We start from the raw sequence: 19,248 nt of genomic DNA on the forward strand, positions 1-19,248 counted from the left end.
TAGAGGCAATATGATATTTACTGTCTTCTTATCTATCCCTTTCCTAGTAATTCCCAACATTCTGTTCGCTTTTTGACAGCCGCTGCACATTGAGTGGATGTTTTCAGAGAACTGTCCACCATGACTCCAAGATCTTTCTTAAGTGGTAACAGGCAATGTAGACCCCATCATTTTGTATGTACAGGTGGGATTATGTTTTCCAATATGCATTACTTTGCATATATTAACAGTGAATTTCATCTGCCATTTTGTTGCCTCCTGTTTGGACTATACTGAGTAATTTTATATCATCTGCAAACTGACATCTCACTGTTTACCTCTTTTTTTTTTTATGTTGAACAGCACTGGTCCCATGCAGATCCTTGGGGGACCCCACTATTTACTTATTTCCACTGTGAAAACTGATGATTGATTCCTACCCTTTGTTTCCTGTCTTTTAACTGGTTCCTGACCCATGAAAGGCCCTGTAATTGCTGGGATCTGGAACCTTTTTTAAAAATTGGTGTCCTATTAGGTATCCTCCAGCCATCTGGCATAGAGGCTGATTTAAGTGATAGGTTACATACCACAGTTAGTAGTTCTGCAATTTCATATTTGAGTTCCTTCAGAGATGGGTGAATTGGGTGAATCTCGCCTGGTCCTGGTGAGTGGTGACTTATTTATCAACCTGTGTTCCAAAACCACCTCTATTGAGACCTCTGTGTGGGACATACCCAGCCCTTGTCTGTCACCTGAGGGTGCAGCAGGACTCAGGTCTCAACATTTCAAAGAAGCGTCCATCTCCCCACCCCCTCCCTGGGCTACTCTGTCAGCATGTCCCCTCTGGGGAGAGGGGAGGACTCCTGCTGTTCACCCCTGGGAAGAACACTGGAGATGGTGCCCGTTTAATCCCCTCACTCGCTTTGACCTCTCCCTCTTCTCACCTTGTATTAAAATGCTGGATAGAAAACTAAGTCCCTGGGAGACCTGGGTTCTGTTCCTGCCCCTGCTCCCTGTAGCACGAGATTATTTCAAGCCATTTTCTGTAGGACCTACACAAAATCACTTGTGTCCTTGTGCAGCCCCTACAGCAGTCACGTGATTCTCTTTGGGGCAGGCACCGTCTCTAACTCTGTCTGCACAGCACCTCGCCCAGTGAGGCTCTGGACTGGCTGAGAGCTCTAGGCACCACCGCCGTGTGTGTATGTGTGAAATATTCATTCCAAGAGCAGTGCTGCTGCTGTAGAAGGAAGCCAGAGAGTCATAACGCCCTGCTCTGCGAGGAACGCGGGGGAGCTGGTGGGGAAGTGGGTTAAAGGAGGAGGGTTTCACCCATGCTGGTGTGAATGACAGTTGTTCCCCCGTGATAGAAATGAATGACTTGGTCTCAGTCCCCTGCTGCCCTGATCTGACAATGGGCATGATGGACAGACCAGACGCTTGCCTCTCTCTGCTTGGCCTTGCTCTGGGGATACCAGAAGACTTCAGTCTCCAGGGCTGTCAGCCAGTAGCGAGCAACATGGGCCTTTCAATCCAGCATAGGACCATGCAATGGGCAAATGTCCTCTTGGCTTTAGCGTGGGGGATAAATGGGCTGGAAACACGTTTCTCCAAGGCAAACTCCTGTGTGAAGCAGGAGATTCTCCTGCCAGAGGAGAGTAACCCACTCATAAAATGTTCTGTTAATGTATGTGCATTGTGCGTCCTGGATGCAGACCCCACTGTGCTGGGAGCTGTACAGACAAACCAAAAGTCCCTGCCCCAAGAGCAATGATCAGCAAACAAGCTGCTATCCCAGCAATTCAACGGTGCAAAGCTAGGTTTCAAAGGAGCAGCTTTCCCCTAGGAAATCAGCGGTGGCGTTTGTGCAGGACACTGGATTCCAGGATCTATATTTCTAAATGACTGTCATGTGGTTTAACAGCAAAGTTAACAAAAAAAGAAAAATGGACGTGAGAAAACTTCCAATAAAAACTGGAGGAGCCAGTTCGATGCACAAGCGGGATGTGTTGTGGAAAGGTCAAGGGGTGACTTCGTCTGTCTCTAAGTACCTACGCAGGGAACAGATTTGTTAATAGAGGCCTCTTAAACCCAGCAGATAAAGGTCTAACAAGATTCAGTGGCTGGAAATTGAAGCCAGACAAACTCGGGCTAGAAATGAGGTGCATATTTTTAACAGCAAGGGTAATGAACCATTGAAACAACCTACAAGGGCTGTGGTGGCTTCACCATCATGGGACACTTTAAAATCAAGACTGGATGTTTTTCTACATGCTAGCCTCTAGGTCAAGCAGCACCTTCAGGGAAGTCCCGTGACCTGTATCTTACAGGATGCCAGATTAGACAATCACAGTGCTCCCTTCTGGCCTCATACTGTGTATATATATAATGGCAATGGAGTCCTTGACATGTCTCCCTTTTGGGGGTTAGAAATCTCAGCAAGGTCAGGGGGTTTAGTTTTAGATTTTATTTTCCTGTTGGTGTTGGGCGTGTCATTCTCACAGTGGAAAGGTGTCCACAGTTAAACTAGGTGTCCATTTGTCCTTTGTCAGACTTGCACTTCGGCCACTCCCTGATTTCCTTTCAGCCCTGCTTGTCATCAGCAAAGTGGGCTCCTGCTAAGAGGTATCCATGAACCGTGCAAGACAACAGCCCATTCCCCAGGGGCTAGATTGTGAACCCCGACTCCTGAGCAGAGCCGTGGAAATCGAAGGAACCAACCGAGCGCGGTGCTCTTAGGCGGGAGGTTGGATACGTGGCTCCGGCCCTGAATGGAGGTTGGGAAATCACGGCAGCTCTTTCTGAAACGGGCTTCGGAAACTCCTTTTGAGCTAGACTCTAGTCAATGTTTGTTTGGTTCTGCGGGGGCTGGATTTTGGAAGCGGTATTCCTGTTGAGTACTCCTGCAACGAGCCCCCTGGAAACCAACAGGGGATTGTTAACACTACTCTGCATGTGACTCAGGGCCTGGCTACACTTGTAGATGTCGAGCGCTGTGAGTTAAACCCGCCTTCGGAGAGCGCAGTAGGGAAAGCGCTGCAGTCTGTCCACACTGACACCTGCCAGCGCACTGGCGTGGCCACATTAGCAGCTCTTGCAACGACCACAGAGAGCAGTGCATTGTGGTAGCTATCCCAGCATGCAAGTGGTTGCAACGTGCTTTTCAAATGGGGGTGGGGTGGGATGGAGTGTGACAGGGAGTGTGTTGTGTGTATGTGGGGGGAGAGAGAGAGGGTTTTGGGGGGGCTGAGAGCATGTCAGCATGCTGTCTTGTGAGGTCAGACAGCAGCAGACCCCCCTCCCACTTCCCCCACCTCCCCCGCCCCTCTCTCTCGCACGCAGCATTGCACAGTAATGGTTGCTTTGTCTCGGAGCAGATAAGCAGCCGGCTGTCAAACGGAGTTTTCAAAGGGCATATCCAAAACAATGACAGGAGTGGCCACTTGATTTAAGAGGATTATGGGACGTTTCCGGAGGCCAATCAGAGCGCAGTAATGCAACACCTCATCCACACTGACGCTGGGGCGCTCCAGCGGGGGCGCAGCAAACGTTATTCCTCTTGCCGAGTTGGAGAACCAGCAGCGCTGTAGCGGAGTCAGAGCGCTCTACGTGCCTTGCCAGTGTGGACGGGGATGAGCTAGTGTGCCCGGGGCTCTTTTAATGCGCTGAACTCGCAAGTATAGCCAAGCCCTGAGTGTTGCAGAAGTAGCACCTAAGATATTGTAACACATTGTTGCAGTTTCCTTTGTCTGTAATGGCTCCTTAAGTGAAGGAGCCCACAAGCACCTCTGGTTGGTGGTTTCCTCTCCACTTTCCAGGGTAGCCCCATTGTGTCATTGGTGTTTCCAGACATCAGGGAAATTATTTCTGAAACAGTTTCTGTTCCCATCATTGATGTTTTGGCATATTGAAGTGCTCAGGCTCCTAGCCTCCTCTGTCTTCTCGGTCATGATCACATCATTGTGAACAAGCCACAAGAAGTAATTCTTCTGCTCTATCCAGAACTGATCAGGTGTCAACTGGAGTACTGTGTCCAGTTCTGGGCCCCACACTTTGGGAGAGGCAGGGACAAACTGGAGAAAGTCCAGAGGAGCGCAATAAAAATGATTAAAATATGACCTGCAAGGAAAGATTTTAAAAATTGGGTTTGTTTCTTCTGGAGAAGAGAAGACTGAAGGGGACGTAACAGTCTTCAGGTATGGTTGTTCTAAAGAGGAGAGTGATAAATTGTTCTCATCCTCTGAGGACAGGACAAGGAGTAATGAGATTGAAGTGCAGTAAGGGAGATTTAGGTTAGACATTAGGAAAAATTTCCTAACTATAAAAGTAGTTAACCTGGAACAAATCACCGAGGGAGGTTGTGGAATCTCCGTCATTGATGGTTTTAAAGAACAGGTTAGGCAAACGCCTTTCAGTGATGGTCTAGATCAGGGGTCGGCAACCTTTCAGAAGTGGTGTGCCGAGTCTTCATTTATTCGCGGTAATTTAAGTTTTCACGTGCCAGTAATACATTTTACATTTACAGGGGCCGGCAGCTGGAACCCCAGGCCAGCAGCGGGCTGAGCGGGGCTGGTGGCGGGGACCCCAGGCCGGCAGCGGGCTGAGCGGGGCTGGCGGCGGGGACCCCAGGCCGGCAGCAGCGTGCCACAGTAAATTAGCTCACGTGCCGCCTTTGGCATGCGTGTCATAGGTTGCCTATCCCTGGTCTAGATAATTCTTAGTCCTCCCTCAGTGCAGGGGACTGGACTAGATGACCACTTCGGTCCCTTCCACTCCTACATTTCTGTGATTCAATGACACTTCATAGCACTTAATCTAGAACAGTATTATGATAGAACCGAGAGACCCAACTGAGATCAGGGTGCCATTGTGCGAGGCACACTGCACAAACACAGCCCTTGCCCTGAAGAGCTATTGCCAAAATAGCCACAGCAGATAAAGGGTGAGAGGGGAAACGGTGGCACAGGGGGATGAAGCAACTTGCCCAAGGTCCCCAAGAAAGTCACTGGCAGAGCCAAGATTAAACCCCAGCGTGCCAGTGCTCTATCCACTAGACTGCTCTGCCTCCCCGACACTTGGGTGATCAGCTGGAGTTCCTCTTCGCTCCAGATCCCCAGGAGCAGCAGATCAGCTATGGCTCACCACAGGCCAGCAGCCACACGCACATGCAGCGACTCTCATCCGCCTGGGCTTTACAGCAGGATGTAACATTTGCACGTAGGCTTCATCTCTGGGGTGCAGCCCGGCAGGCATTTGAACAGCACACAGCAACACTGCCCAATTGTCCAGGGGAAAAGGAAAAGAAAAAAAAAGCCATGTCCAAGTGGATCTGGCCGGAGGCATTAGCACAGAGGACTGTAGGACTGAAGTGCCCCCGGCCGCTGGCTTTTGATACAAAGACTGCACTGCTCTGCAGCCCCCCCACCCCCAGTCCGACTGCTTGGTGTAATTAATCTTTGCCCCACCGCCAAGCTACAAGGGGTATGTTTGGGGGGAGGTGTGCCGGGCGTGGGGGCAGCCAATATTTGTTTTGCTGTTATTCTTCAGCTCATTATTTCTGACTGTCTGAAAATGGCTTTTCTATGAAGCCAGTGTGTGAGGCTGCGAATTCCAGGGGCTTTGCCTCTCTCTGGGCTAGTCTACACCGACGCAGCTGGGCCACTGTAGTGGGGTCTGTGCTCTCCCGTCGGCATAATACATCCACCTCTGAGCAGGGGTAGCTGTGTCGGCAAGAGACACTCCCCCACTGACCTAGCGCTGCCCACACCGACGCTTAGGTCAGTGCAACGTGCGTCACTCGGGGGGGGCGTGGCTTAGTCACACCCTTGAGCAATGTCAGTTATATCGAAGCAAGTGGTTGTGCAGACCTGGCTTCCGTCTTTCAGCTGGACTCTGATTTTCTGGCTGAACTGCTAAGGAACAACCTTGCTGCGTTATGCAAACCGGCCATTGGGTGTCACTGTTCTGTGCTACAGCACCTGAGTGAGCTGGTAGCAGGGCACCGGGGTCCGGCTATTTTACCTTCGCCGCTTGGTGATGGGAAGGGAGCACAGACCCCACAGATCACAGGGGGTTTCACATACTCCAGACTGGTGCGGCCTATTTACAAGCAACTGACTGATTCCTGCTGGTCCGTTAGTCCTGGAGGCTGGGCTGCACCGGGAGCGTAATCCTGGACACTGACACCCCCGGCGTTGCTGAGTGGGAACAAGCCTGCTGTACGCTAAGCATCATAATTCATAGCTGCTAAGGCCAGAAGGGACCATTGTGTTCATCTAGTCTGCCCTCCCCTTCCCCCGTGTAACAGGGCAGAGACCTGCCCTGAAGTCATTCCCAGAGCAGAGCTTTTTGTAGACCATCCAGTCTAGATTTAAAAATTGCCAGTGATGGAGAACCCATCATGCTCCTTGGTGAGTTGGTCCAGTGGTTAATTACCCTTATTAATAACAGTAATAAGGGTGGATGGTTGGAATTTTTTTTACCTGTAGGCATTTCTAAGGGCTGTGACAGATCCAGACCAGTGGGGTACTGGAGTCTGGTCGAGGGCAAATATACTGGTCACTGGATGAGTAGTTTTCTGTTCCCTGAGTGACCAGAGCAGGGGCTGCACTAGAGTAATCAGGAACCTGCTAGAACCAGTTAAGGCAGGCAGGCTAATTAGGACACCTGGAGCCAGAGAGAGAGAGAGAGAGAGAGAGAGAGAGAGAGAGAGGGAGGGTGTGCTGCTGGAGGACTGAGGAGCACAAGCGTTATCAGACACCAAGAGGAAGGTCCTGTGGTGAGAATAAGGAAGGTGTTTGGAGGAGGCCATGGGGAAGTAGCCCAGGGAGTTGTAGCTGTCACGCAGCTGTTACAGGAGGCACTATAGACAGCTGCAGTCCACAGGGCCCTGGGCTGGAACCTGGAGTAGAGGGCGGGCCCGGGTGCCCCCCCAAACCTCCCAATTGACCTGGACTGTGGGTTCTTCCAGAGGGGAGGGTCTCTGGGCTGTTCCCCAACCCACATGGTGAATCTCTGAGGCAAGAAAATCCACCAATAAGCGCAGGACCCACCAAGATAGAGGAGGAACTTTGTCACACTGGTGTCAGCAGTGGGATCTTGGGGTGCACAGCGCGGCGGAAGGAGGGTGATTTAAAAAAAAAAAAAAGGAGAGGGTTTATTTTTTTTCACCACAATGGATGACGCAGTGTGGGCACTGATACAAGCTACAGCAGCCCAGCAGGAGGCTACCTGTGTACAGGCAGCCACTCAACAGGAGGCAGTGCGGTTGCAGCAAGAGACTAATCACCTGCTGATGGACCAGGCTGCTCAAGACCGAGCTATGTTGCGGGAACTGGTAAACCAGGTAAAGTCCCTTACAGAGCTGAATCGCGGCCATGATGGGACGTGGCTCATACGGGCCAGCCATTGGCTGCAGAAAATGCCACAGGAGGATGATGTAGAGGCATACCTTCTGGCCTTTGAGAGGACAGCCCTATGGGAGGCCTGGCCTCGAGATCAGTGGTCTGGCATCCTTGCCCCATTCCTGTGTGTGGGGAGGCCCAGAAGGCCTACCATGATCTGCCTGAAGAGGCTGCGGCAGACTACTCCCAGCTGAAAGCAGAGATCCTGGCCAGATCTGGGGTAACGACAGCAGTGCGGGCCCAGCAGTATCACGGTTGGAGGTACCAGGAAGACAAAACCCCGCGGTCCCAATTGTATGACCTCATCCATCTGGCACGAAAGTGGTTGCAAACAGAGTCCTGGAGTCCGGAAGAGATACTAGTGGTTCTGGTCATCGACCGATACATGAGGGGACTACCACCAGACCTTTGTGCCTGGGTAAGCCAGAACGAACCCTCCACCTATGACGAGGTTGTCGCCCTGGTAGAGAGGCAAAGGACAGCGAGGGAGCTGACCCAACCAGTTAAGGAAGAGGCACCCCGGGTTAAACTAGCAGCACCAAGCCCTCAAGTTCGGGTGATTGGGCCACCAGAAGGGCCCAGGTGGAAAAAGAGAGAGGCTGAAGGCCCATCAGAGGCCACAAAGAGTTGGAGCACTGAGGGAGAAGAGGATCGTGATGTTAGACTGCCCAAACCAAGAGACTGGAGAACGCCTAGGGCTCCATACAGATGTTATGCCTGCGGGGAGTGGGGACACATAGCTGCACAGTGTCCCAATGCTGAGGAGCTGATGCAGTGTAACCCGGGGAACTGGGCAGATCCATGCTCCCTAATCCACCTTGTGGGGGTCTCACTAACCCCACATATGTATACCAGACCAGTGAAACTAAATGGGGTAGGGACCACGGCACTGGTTGATTCGGGGAGTGCTATCACCCTTATCTCAGGGAAGTTCGTGAAGCGTAGTCAGCTGCTGCAAGCTAAACGTACGGGGATAACATGTATCCATGGGACAGTTAGTTACTATCCCACCATCCCAGTAAAAATCGAGATCCAAGGGAACACTACTGAGGTAGCAGCAGGTGTAGTCCCTAAACTCCCATACCCGGTGCTCATAGGGAGGGACTTCCCAGGGTTTGGAAACTTACTCCCAGTAGGGGGATGGGAGAAAGATGGGGACCCTAAAATTGGTGAGGCATCCACAGCAGACTGTCAACCCCCAATCTTCTCTGAAATATCCCCAGATTTGTTCTCCACTCCCAGACAGGGTAGAAAGACAAAAAGAGAAAGAAGGGCAGCTAAGGCCTTGGGAACCCGAATACTGACCAAAACCCAGAGGGTCGCTCTTGTAGGTAGGCGGACCCGCGCAGCTGAAAAGGAGGCCACGCAGGAGGGAGAAGCACCTGAGTCTGACCCCCACCCTAACACTTCTGAACCAGTAGAGGCAACAGAGACTGGGCCCCTAGATCTTGGGCAGATTAGCCCCGGGAGAGGAAATTTTGGACGGGACCAGGCAGAAGACCCAAGGTATGACAACATTAGGAAGGAGGTGACTGAAATAGATGGGGTCCCCATGGAAGGGAAAACCCAGGGACCAGGACCGTACTTCATAATGAAGAAGGATCTCTTATACCAGGTTGCACCAGTACAGGGGCAGAAGGTACAGCAGATCCTAGTACCTCAAAAACACAAGAACGTTGTATTAAGTCTTGCCCATAGTCATCTTTTTGGGGGGCATTTGGGGGTAGAGAAGACCCTGGCATGAGTCCTACGACGGTTCTTCTGGCCCGGAGTACATGAAGAAGTGCGGAGGTACTGTGCCTCCTGCCCTGAGTGTCAGCTGCACAGTCCCCGTCCCCACTTGAGGGCACCTTTAGTACCCCTTCCCATCATAGAGGTCCCCTTCGAGCGAATAGCCATGGACCTAGTGGGATCCCTGGAGAAGACGGCTCGAGGCCACCAATATATACTTGTTGTTTTGGACTATGCTACTCGCTACCCAGAAGCCGTCCCCCTGCGGAACACGGCCTCTAAAACTATAGCCAAAGAGCTGGTGGGGATCTTTGCCCGAATGGGGCTACCGAAGGAGATATTAACCAACCAAGGAACCCCATTTATGTCGAAGCTAATGAAGGACCTCTGTACACTGCTCCATATACATACCCTGAGAACTTCGGTCTACCATCCGCAGACTGATGGGTTGGTAGAAAGGTTTAACCGAACCCTCAAGGCTATGATAAGGAAGGTGGTAAGTCGGGACGGGAAGGATTGGGACACCCTACTACCCTACCTTATGTTCGCTATCCGGGAGTTACCTCAGGCCTCAACTGGGTTTTCCCCCTTCGAGTTATTATATGGGCGTCACCCCCATGGCATACTAGATATCACCAAAGAGATCTGGGAAGAGGAACCCAATGAGGGGAGAAATATAATAGAGCATGTAATGCAGATGCGAGACCGGATAGCCCGGGTTACCCCTGTTGTATGGGAACATTTGGAGAAGGCACAGGAGGCCTAGCAAACCCATTACAATCGCCAGGCAAAAGTGCGACAGTTCCAACGAGGGGATCGGGTGATGGTGTTGGTACCCACAGCAGAAAGCAAGCTTCTGGCCCAATGGCAGGGGCCCTATGAGGTGGTTGAACCCATGGGGGAAGTAACCTACAAGGTGCGGCAGCCAGGATGCAGAGAACAAGAACAGATTTATCATGTTAACCTTCTGAAACCCTGGCATGCACAAGAGGCATGCACAACGGTCCAAAAAGACCTAACCCAGGAAAACAAGCCTTCCAAAGAGGTGAGAGTGTCTCCCGATTTAACACCAGACCAGAAGAATGAGGTGTCTGAGATGATCTTCTGGAACCAAGATGTGTTCTCGACAAAACCGCGTCAAACAACAGAGACATATCACCACATCGTCACGAACCCTGGGGCCAGAGTAACAATGAGGCCCTATCGGGTGCCAGCGGCAAAAAGGGAGGAAATAAAAGCAGAAGTAAAAAAAAATGCTGGAGTTGGGGATCATCGAAGAATCCCACAGTCAGTGGTCCAGCCCAATCGTGCTGGTGCCCAAACCTGATGGCACCACAAGATTTTGCAGTGACTTCCAGCGACTAAACGAAGTATCCCAGTTTGACGATGATGATCCCCATACCTCGCATAGATGAGCTAGTGGACCGTCTGGGTAATGCATGGTACCTGACTACTCTAGACTTGACAAAGGGGTACTGGCAGATTCCCCTTGCGGAAGACGCAAAGGAAAAGACTGCGTTCTCTACACCAGAGGGTCTTTTTCAATATACTGTCCTCCCTTTTGGACTACATGGGGCCCCAGCTACCTTCCAGCACCTCATGGACAAGCTATTACGCCCGCATAACAGTTATGCTGCTGCCTACTTGGACAATGTGGTCATTCATACCCCAGACTCGGAAACCCACCTGGAGAAGGTGGAGGCGGTCCTCGATAGCTTCAGGCGAGCTGGCCTTACAGCAAACCCTGCCAAGTGCGCTGTAGGGTTTACAGAGGCCAAATAACTTGGCTACATTGTGGGAAAAGGTTTGGTAAAACCCCAAGTGAACAAGTTAGAGGCCATCCAAAATTGGCCCCGACCAAGTCGCAAGAAACAAGTCCGGGCGTTCATCGGTAATACCCCACCACACCTAGGATTTATCCCCCACTTTGCCACAAGGGCAAGCCCCCTGACAGACTTAGTGAAAGCCCGTGGACCTGATCTGGTGAGATGGTTTGACGCAGCAGAGGAAGCATTCACAGACCTACGGACTGTCCTCTGCAATAACCCCGTACTGATAGCCCCTGATTTCACCAAGGAGTTTATTCTGCAGACGGATGCATCGGAAGTAGGGTTGGGGGACGTTCTATCACAGATGGTCGGGGAGGAGGAACACCCAATTCTATACCTCAGTCGGAAACTCCTTCCAAGGGAAGGAAAATATGCAGTGGTGGAGAGAGAATGCCTCGCTGTAAAATGTGTCATGGAAACATTGCGCTACTACCTGCTCGGGCACAGATTTGTCCTTGTGACCGACCATGCCCCTCTTCAATGGATGCAGCAGAGCAAGGAGAAGAAAACAAGGGTGACCAGATGGTTCTTATCCCTCTAACCTTTCCAGTTCCATGTGCAACACAGAGCAGGGAGCCGTCATGGCAACGCCAATGGCTTGTCACGTGTGCACTGTCTGGCATCCCAAGCTGCCCAACCCCTTGGTGTTGAGCAGGGGGGAGGGATATGTGACAGACCCAGACCAGTGGGGTACAGGAGTCTGGTAGAGGGCAAATATACTGGCCACTGGATGAGTAGTTTTCTGTTCCCTGAGTGACCAGAGCAGGGGCTGCACTAGAGTAATCAGGAACCTGCTAGAACCAGTTAAGGCAGGCAGGCTAATTAGGACACCTGGAGCCAATTAAGAAGAAGCTGCTCGAATCAATTAAGGCAGGCTAATCAGGGCACCTGGGTTTTAAAAGGAGCTCACTTCAGTTTGTAGTGCCAGAGTGTGAGGAGCTGGGAGTAAGAGGCGCAAGGAGCTGAGAGGGTGTGCTGCTGGAGGACTGAGGAGTACAAGCGTTATCAGACACCAGGAGGAAGGTCCTGTGGTGAGAATAAGGAAGGTGTTTGGAGGAGGCCATGGGGAAGTAGCCCAGGGAGTTGTAGCTGTCACGCAGCTGTTACAGGAGGCACTATAGACAGCTGCAGTCCACAGGGCCCTGGGCTGGAACCTGGAGTAGAGGGCGGGCCCGAGTTCCCCCCAAACCTCCCAATTGACCTGGACTGTGGGTTCTCCCAGAGGGGAAGGTCTGATGGTGAATCTCTGAGGCAAGAAAATCCGCCAATAAGCGCAGGACCCACCAAGATAGAGGAGGAACTTTATCACAGGGCTTACCCCCTTAATTCAAGTGGCTCACAGTCAGTCTCTTGATTCCTTCCCCCGGGGGAATATTCTCCCCACTTCAAAGATGGGGAAACTAAGGCACAGAGAAGGGACAAGCTGGGGTGGGCAAACTATGGCCCGCAGGCTGCTTCCAGCCCATCAGGCGTTTTTATCCAGTCCTCGGGTTCTGGGGCTTGCCCCACTCCACAGCCCCTGACTCACAATTCCCTTGATGAGCATCATCTTCCGGCCTGCAGAGCCACACCGCACAGGTGCGAGTTCACCGCGCTGTTTCCGGGATTGGAACCCTGCCCCTACGTGGCAGCTCCTGCCCCACATGTGGCAGTGCACCCAATCCCCTCCGGGTCTCCTATGGCCCCACTCTTGAGAGCCTTGAAACCACCTGGGGCTGCACCTGTCCCAGCTAGGTGCCTCCACCCACAGTGGTGCCTGGTACGGCCGCCTTGGTGTCACTGCCGACAGGGCCCCTAGGAGTCCCCGGTACCACCCTATAGAGCCCCCCATCCGTGCCACACTCCATGAGTCCTCCTGACCCCCCACCTTGGTAACATCCCTTCTAGAGCCCCTCCATGCTACACCCCATAGCGTCCCCCTCCCCCACCCGCCATTCATGGCCCGCCATACAATTTCCATACCCACCCCCGTGTGAGTCACTGTCTGATCCTAGGACACCTGATGCTGCGGCTGCAGCAGGATCCCTCATGCTGCCCCCACCCCCCCAGCATGTTGATCAGCTTTCCAGCACGAGGGCTTGGGGGAGGGGTGAAAGAGGTGGGTGGGGAAATGGGAAGAAACGGGACACCCCCTCCCCCAGCTCCCCTCGTCAGAACGAAATGCTGTGCAAGGCTACTCTGGCGCAATCTCCCAGCCCCCGCCGGCGTGGCTCCCCGGGGCTAGCGATAACCTGGGGCCACCTGACCCTGGCGCTCAGGGCAGGCCTAGACACAAGGACAGCCCCCGCCAGCTGTGACCATGCCTGTGCCGCGCCGGGCTTGGCCAGGGCAAACCCCTCTGACTGGCTGCTGACCCCCTTACCCGCCTCCTGGGGCAGAGCAACCAACCAGCACTCTCTCCCTCTCCTGCCTCAGGAGCCAACCCCATTCTCACAGGAGGGGAGGGGGGCCAAAGGAGCAAAGAACCAGCAGCCCCCTAGCCAATCCAGCTGGGAGTGTGACACGGGGCTTGTCTACACTACATATGCTCCTCTGGTAGCACTGTGCCGGCAGAGCCCCCTAGTGGAGACGCCCCTTACACCGACAAACCGAGTTTTCTTGCCGGAATAGCTACACCCCTTTCCTGGACGCCATAAAGTACGCCGGCAAAAGGCCCCTTGCTGATGCAACTGCAGCTACACAAGGGCTTTTGCTGGCGTAGCTCTAATGGTTAGAAACCTTCGTCTAATTTCAAGTCTAAACTTCCTAATGTCCAGTTTATATCCATTTGTTCTTGTGTCCACATTGGTACTAAGCTTGAATAATTCCTCTCCCTCCCTGATATTTATCCCTCTGATATATTTAGAGAGAGCAATCGGAGGAGTGAAGTCCTGGAACAGCCTTCCAAGGGGAGTAGTGGGGGCAAAAAACCTATCGGGCTTCAACACTAAGCTTGATGCTTTTATGGAGGGGATGGTATGATGGGATAGCCTAATTTTGGCAATTAATTGATCTTTGATTATTAGCAGATAACTATGCCCAATGGTCTGTGATGGGGTGTTAGATGGGGTGGGATCTGAGTTACTACAGAGAATTCTTTCCTGGGTGTCGGGCTGGTGAGTCTTGCCCACATGCTCAGGGTTTAGCTGATCGCCATATTTGGGGTCGGGAAGGAATCTTCCTCCAGGGCAGATTGGCAGAGGCTCTGGAGGTTTTACGTCTTCCTCTGCAGCGTGGGGCACGGGTCACTTGCTGGAGGATTCTCTGCACCTTGAGGTCTTTAAACCACGATTTGAGGACTTCAGTAACTCAGACATAGGTCAGGGGGTTGATACAGGAGTGGGTGGGTTAGATTCGGTGGCCTGTGTTGTGCAGGAGGTCAGACTAGATGATCATAATGGTTCCTTCTGACCTTAGACTCTGAGTCTATGAGCTCTGTTGGCTGGGAGGAGGGGGCTTTTGTAGACTAAGCCCCCCATATTCACACGCACTGGGGATGAGTGGGGAAGTTCAGAACTCAAAAGACAGCCCCCCCCAAAAGGCAACATAACCCTTTCAAAAAACCCTCATGGTGTTTTGGGGGCAGAGTCATGATTTCTGATCGCTTGAGGTTGGCAATAGGGTGCCACGGTGGCTCAAACCCCTGCTCCCCATCGGCTGCATGTGTGTGTGAATCCCACCTGGTGTGTGGTGCCTGGAGCCCTTCAGGGTCTGGCAGCCTGTAGGTGTTTGCAGCTGGCAGGGGCAGAGGGCGCTGCTTTGCCTTCTGAACTATGTGTAGCACCTTTGGGGTGGGATTCAGTCCCCTTAGCCAGCGCGCAGCAGCGTCACCCCAGTCCGACCCCGTCGCCGGGGAGAAGAAGAGGCTGTAGGGGCTGATGACCTGGCGGTGGCTGGGCTGGTGGCCTCTCCCGGGAGCTGGCAGCCCCACCAGGGAGACACTCAGCAGGGCCTGGCTGGCAGAGGCTGCCGTGTGCCAGCTCACGTTGCATAAACAGGAAGGACAAAGCTGGGCTGCTCTGAGGTTTACAAAGGAAGGCTGATTCGCCCCACTGCAGTCTGGCGGCAGCTCAGAGTGGGGCGGGGGGGAATATGCCTCATCCTGAGCTGAAGAAGAGATGCTGGTGTTGCTAGAGAAAAGCCACTGTGGGCTGGTAAAATACGAGGGGGCCTGATTCTGCCTCACAAGGGCTGGGCTTGCCATGCACTGACCATCATCCAATGCGCCTTAGGGCACCAGATCTCGCCTGACGTTTGCTCCTGGCTTTGCATGCTGGAAGCTGCAGGTTCTGTGCCGTGGGTGTGACTTCCAATTCCCTTCCAGAGGCCCTGAGCCCTGGTGGCTAATGGGAATGCTCAGGGTCCTTTGAGCTTGTTTGAAAATCGACCCCTTCGTGCCTCCTTGACAAAGTCCTTTCCAGAGATGGATGACTGTGAAGGGCACGTTGGCGCGTGCATAGCTTGCTGGAGAGCGTGACAGCTCTCCTGTGCTTCATGCACAGAGGACCGAGGCTGGCACAGCTATACCTAGGGAGTGTTAGATCGAGCTGTGGTAGCGTGTACGTTTAGCTCGGGAGGGCCCCAGACCGATTCAATCCCTGATGTATCACCCCACTGTGGGTCTGGCTTGGGTTCCCTTCCTAGCAAGCGCTATGGCTTGTTCCTGATGGCAGCATGGATGCTCTGAGCTAAAGCCGGGAGGTGCAATGGCTGAATACCTTTCAGATTCCCTGTCTTCCCCCCCCCGCCCCGCCCCATGCCATGTTGGGCTAGGTCTACCTGGCTTGGGTGTGAGTGGTGTTGGTTTCAGTTCCTGATGCGTGCTGGGGTTGGTGTGAATATAGCAGTGGCTTATTCTCGGGGAGTGTGCCTTCTGCGTGAGTCACTATTTCCTTTCAAGGCAAAAACAGCCTGCCTGCTGACCCCAGGGTCTGAGTCTGACTGGGTGTGTGAGACAACCCCAGCGGTGGTGGTGACAACGACAGCCCAAGGGCCATTCGATGGGGCCATGAGGGGAGCGCTCGGGCTAACGGTACCGTGGGGTGGAGGCTGCGATTCCTGTCCCTGACTGGGTGAGTCTCGGTTGTGATAAGAAAGGTGGCTGATTTATTCTCACCTGACGTCTTGTGTGTGACCTGAAAGTGGAGAAACCCAGCAGAAGATGATAAAAAATAAAACTCCTCTCCTGTGATAAAAACAACAGCCTCCCTCGAGACATTTGTCACCTGTATATTTACCTGTGATGTGACATGTCCCCCACACTGCAGCTGGGCGTGGTGATTCCCAGCACAGGTGGCCAGACACGCTGTAGCTTGCACTAGGGTCCTATAACTAGCAGTGTGACTTCACCGGTGGCTACTCAAGTCAGCTGCCCAGATCCAAGTCCCCTTGGCCTCCAGGGTCTGTACTTGGGGGGCTAGCCCGAGCTGCCACCCACCCTGCTATCTTGAGCACACTAGCTGGAGCAGAGCCAGCACCAGTCTGCCCACTCGTACTGGGACTTGCACCTCCCAGCTGCAGTGAAGACAGATTCGAAGGGGCTAGAGCAGCCCATGAGCTGGTTAGAGTGAGGGGGTGTGGAACATTGCCGTGGAATATGCTGCTTGCTGGTCTATGGGGAAGCTTCAGATGGTGCCTAAAACCCCCGCCCCTGCCCCATTTTCTTAGGTATGATTTAAAAGGGCAAACTCCTGGTGTGGACTACACCTAAAAATTAGATCCACCTCACTGCATTGCTCGGGGCTGTGAAAAATGTCACGCCCTGTATGACGCTGTTAGGGCGACCTACCCTCCACTGTAGCCCCGGCTAGGTCGACAGAAGAATTCTTCCATTGACCCAGTGATGTCATCTCCGAGGGGTGGACTAACTCCACTGACAGAACAAACCCTCCACCAGCACAGTCACGGTAATCTAGACCTACCCAGTTTATATAACTTTCATCTGAGCATTTTGGAGCATTTACAAGCATTAATGAGTCCAGCCTCCCAGCACTTGGGGACGTAGGGTTGGTGCTGTCCCTGTTTTACACAAAGGGAAACTGAGGCACGGAGCCTATAAGTGGATCACATTTCCTGCCTGTGCCAGAAGTCAAGCCTGCATGTTTTGATTCCAAGCCTCTTGCTGTAACCACTAGATCCCACTCCCTCCCAGACAACAGTAAATCCAAGGAGTGTGTCTCCATGTTTGATCACAATGTCCCTGTACTGAACTGTATTTGTTTGAGGGATTTTGCAATATTCTAAGAGGAGCTGGTAGCACTGCCTATTGTCTCTAGGGTGCCTACCACTTTCCATTCTAAGGCCCAGTTTTCATTGCTTAGAACTGCCCAACTCTCACCATTTGCGCTGACATTTACCAGGTGTCTGGCTCAGCATGAATATTTTTGGAAACTGTCAGCTAAAAAGGGTTTCAGCCGTGCCTGAGAATGAGATTAAGGACAAAAACACATGGCTTTGCCAATTTAAAAAAAATAAATAAATCAGGCACTCGACAGTTAGGACATGCCAGAGTGAAGATTAACTTGTGCAACCTTCCTTCATTTCCCTTGTGCAGAGGCATTCTGAGACAGCCCGAATGACTTCCTCACACACTGTTTTTCCTCTGCCTCATGCAGTGCCCAGGATGGGTGCTCCTCTGGGGATGACCCAGGGCGTGTAGTGAAGGAGACTGTTGGACCTAGGCGCCCTTTCTCATTTGTTGCAGAAATTGGACGGCATGTAGACTAAAAGGGGAAACTGAGGCACACCGCCTCATGACAGGGCATTGCCGGGAGAGAAAGGATGGTCTCATAAATAAGGCAGCTGCCCGCTGCCCTGGAGAACTGGATTCCAGCCCTTTCTCTGCCACAAAGGCTCTGTGTGATGCTGAGCCAGTCAGTGCCACACAACTTTTCACAGGTGGTGACTAATTGTGTGTTGTCTGCCCCGAGCTCCTGACCCCGCTCAGCGGCAGCCGAAGTCGCCGGGAGCTGTGCTTTGGCCATCTGACGTGCTAAATACGCTGAGAAGCCCGGCCCTAGGTGTCTCAGCTTGGGCACCCAAATTAGTAGAAACTTCTGACCATCCTCTCTCATTGTGCCTCAGCTCAGGTACCAGCTCCCTCCCCTCCCAGGAGCGTTGGGAAGGGAAACGCACTAATGTTTGTGAAGCACTGGGCTGTTGCCATGAGAGCCTTAGAAAAGCCCCTGAGGAAATGTAAGAATTCTGCCTTCAGAGCAGGGTCAGATGAGTGTGCAGGAAATAAGGCCTGTGAAGCCCTCCACACACACACACACCCCACACACACACACCCTGCTCTAAGCCAGCAAAAGTCCAACTCAGCCTGTTACACAAAATCGCATATAAAAGGCAGCAGAAGTTAAGATGAATAGTGGTTTAGTCCAAACAAAAAGCTCCCCTGATCCCACTTGCAGACTGTGTTGAAGCCATGCCTGGTAAGAATGGAACCAGAAATTAATGGGTGAAAGTTGGTGCCTAATTGGTGGATAAAAGAATGAGGGAAAGGGACATGTTGCCCATCACCCCCTTTTGCGGTGCTTTAAAAAAAGGCAGGGGAAAGGCAGGGCCACCGAGAAAAAATTCAGGCCCCGGTGAAAAATTTTTTTTGGGCCCTCCAGCAAGGGCGGACCGGCTACAAATCTTTACCCGGGATTTGTATTGATTTACAAAAAAACAAATATGCCCTGCCTGGTATACAAATGAAAGGTATTCTAGTACTGCAATATAAAATAAATGTGAGATCTCATTTTTATGTTAATAATAAATATGATAATATTCGTACCTGTTGAGAATATTAAGATCCTAATGACTAATATCAATAATATAAGCACCCACATGATCGTTGCTGAACTAACCATACACTTTAAATGTTAAACTTGTATGTGTAAGACAACACAATGTGTATCACACAACAACTTTGTTGTATTCGCACGGTGTACACTTACGAAAACATACAAATGCGACTGCACATAATAAGGTGAGACTGCACTGTCATACTGTCAAAGCGCAGAAGCGAATGTTCGTATAGAGTCGGAAATGCTCAGTTCACGGCACACGTTCGCAAGCCGTTATTCAAAATTGTGCGTGCATTGAACATAAAATATATATTTTGTTAAGAATTACATTAAAATATAATTATATTCTGTTCTTAATATGTAATTAGTAGTTCTCTGGTTGATTAGAGTCTATATTGGCCGATAACTGACAGAATTTTGTATTAGCATTATTATTTTCTTTGAAGTTCACCGATTTTACAATGGATCTCAAAAACAATTGACAAATAATGATACTACCAAGAAGGACAAAAACATATGCACCATAGGCGGGCC

At 51.9% G+C, this 19,248-nt stretch overlaps 1 pseudogene; it reads right to left on the reverse strand.

The window, feature by feature from the left end:
* LOC117867167 overlaps positions 1–19,248 on the reverse strand; it is a 658,956-nt pseudogene that overhangs the window by 196,899 nt on the left and 442,809 nt on the right.

The sequence above is a fragment of the Trachemys scripta genome, chromosome 17 (genome assembly GCF_013100865.1).
Source record: "Trachemys scripta elegans isolate TJP31775 chromosome 17, CAS_Tse_1.0, whole genome shotgun sequence".
NCBI classification, from domain to species: Eukaryota; Metazoa; Chordata; order Testudines; family Emydidae; genus Trachemys; species Trachemys scripta.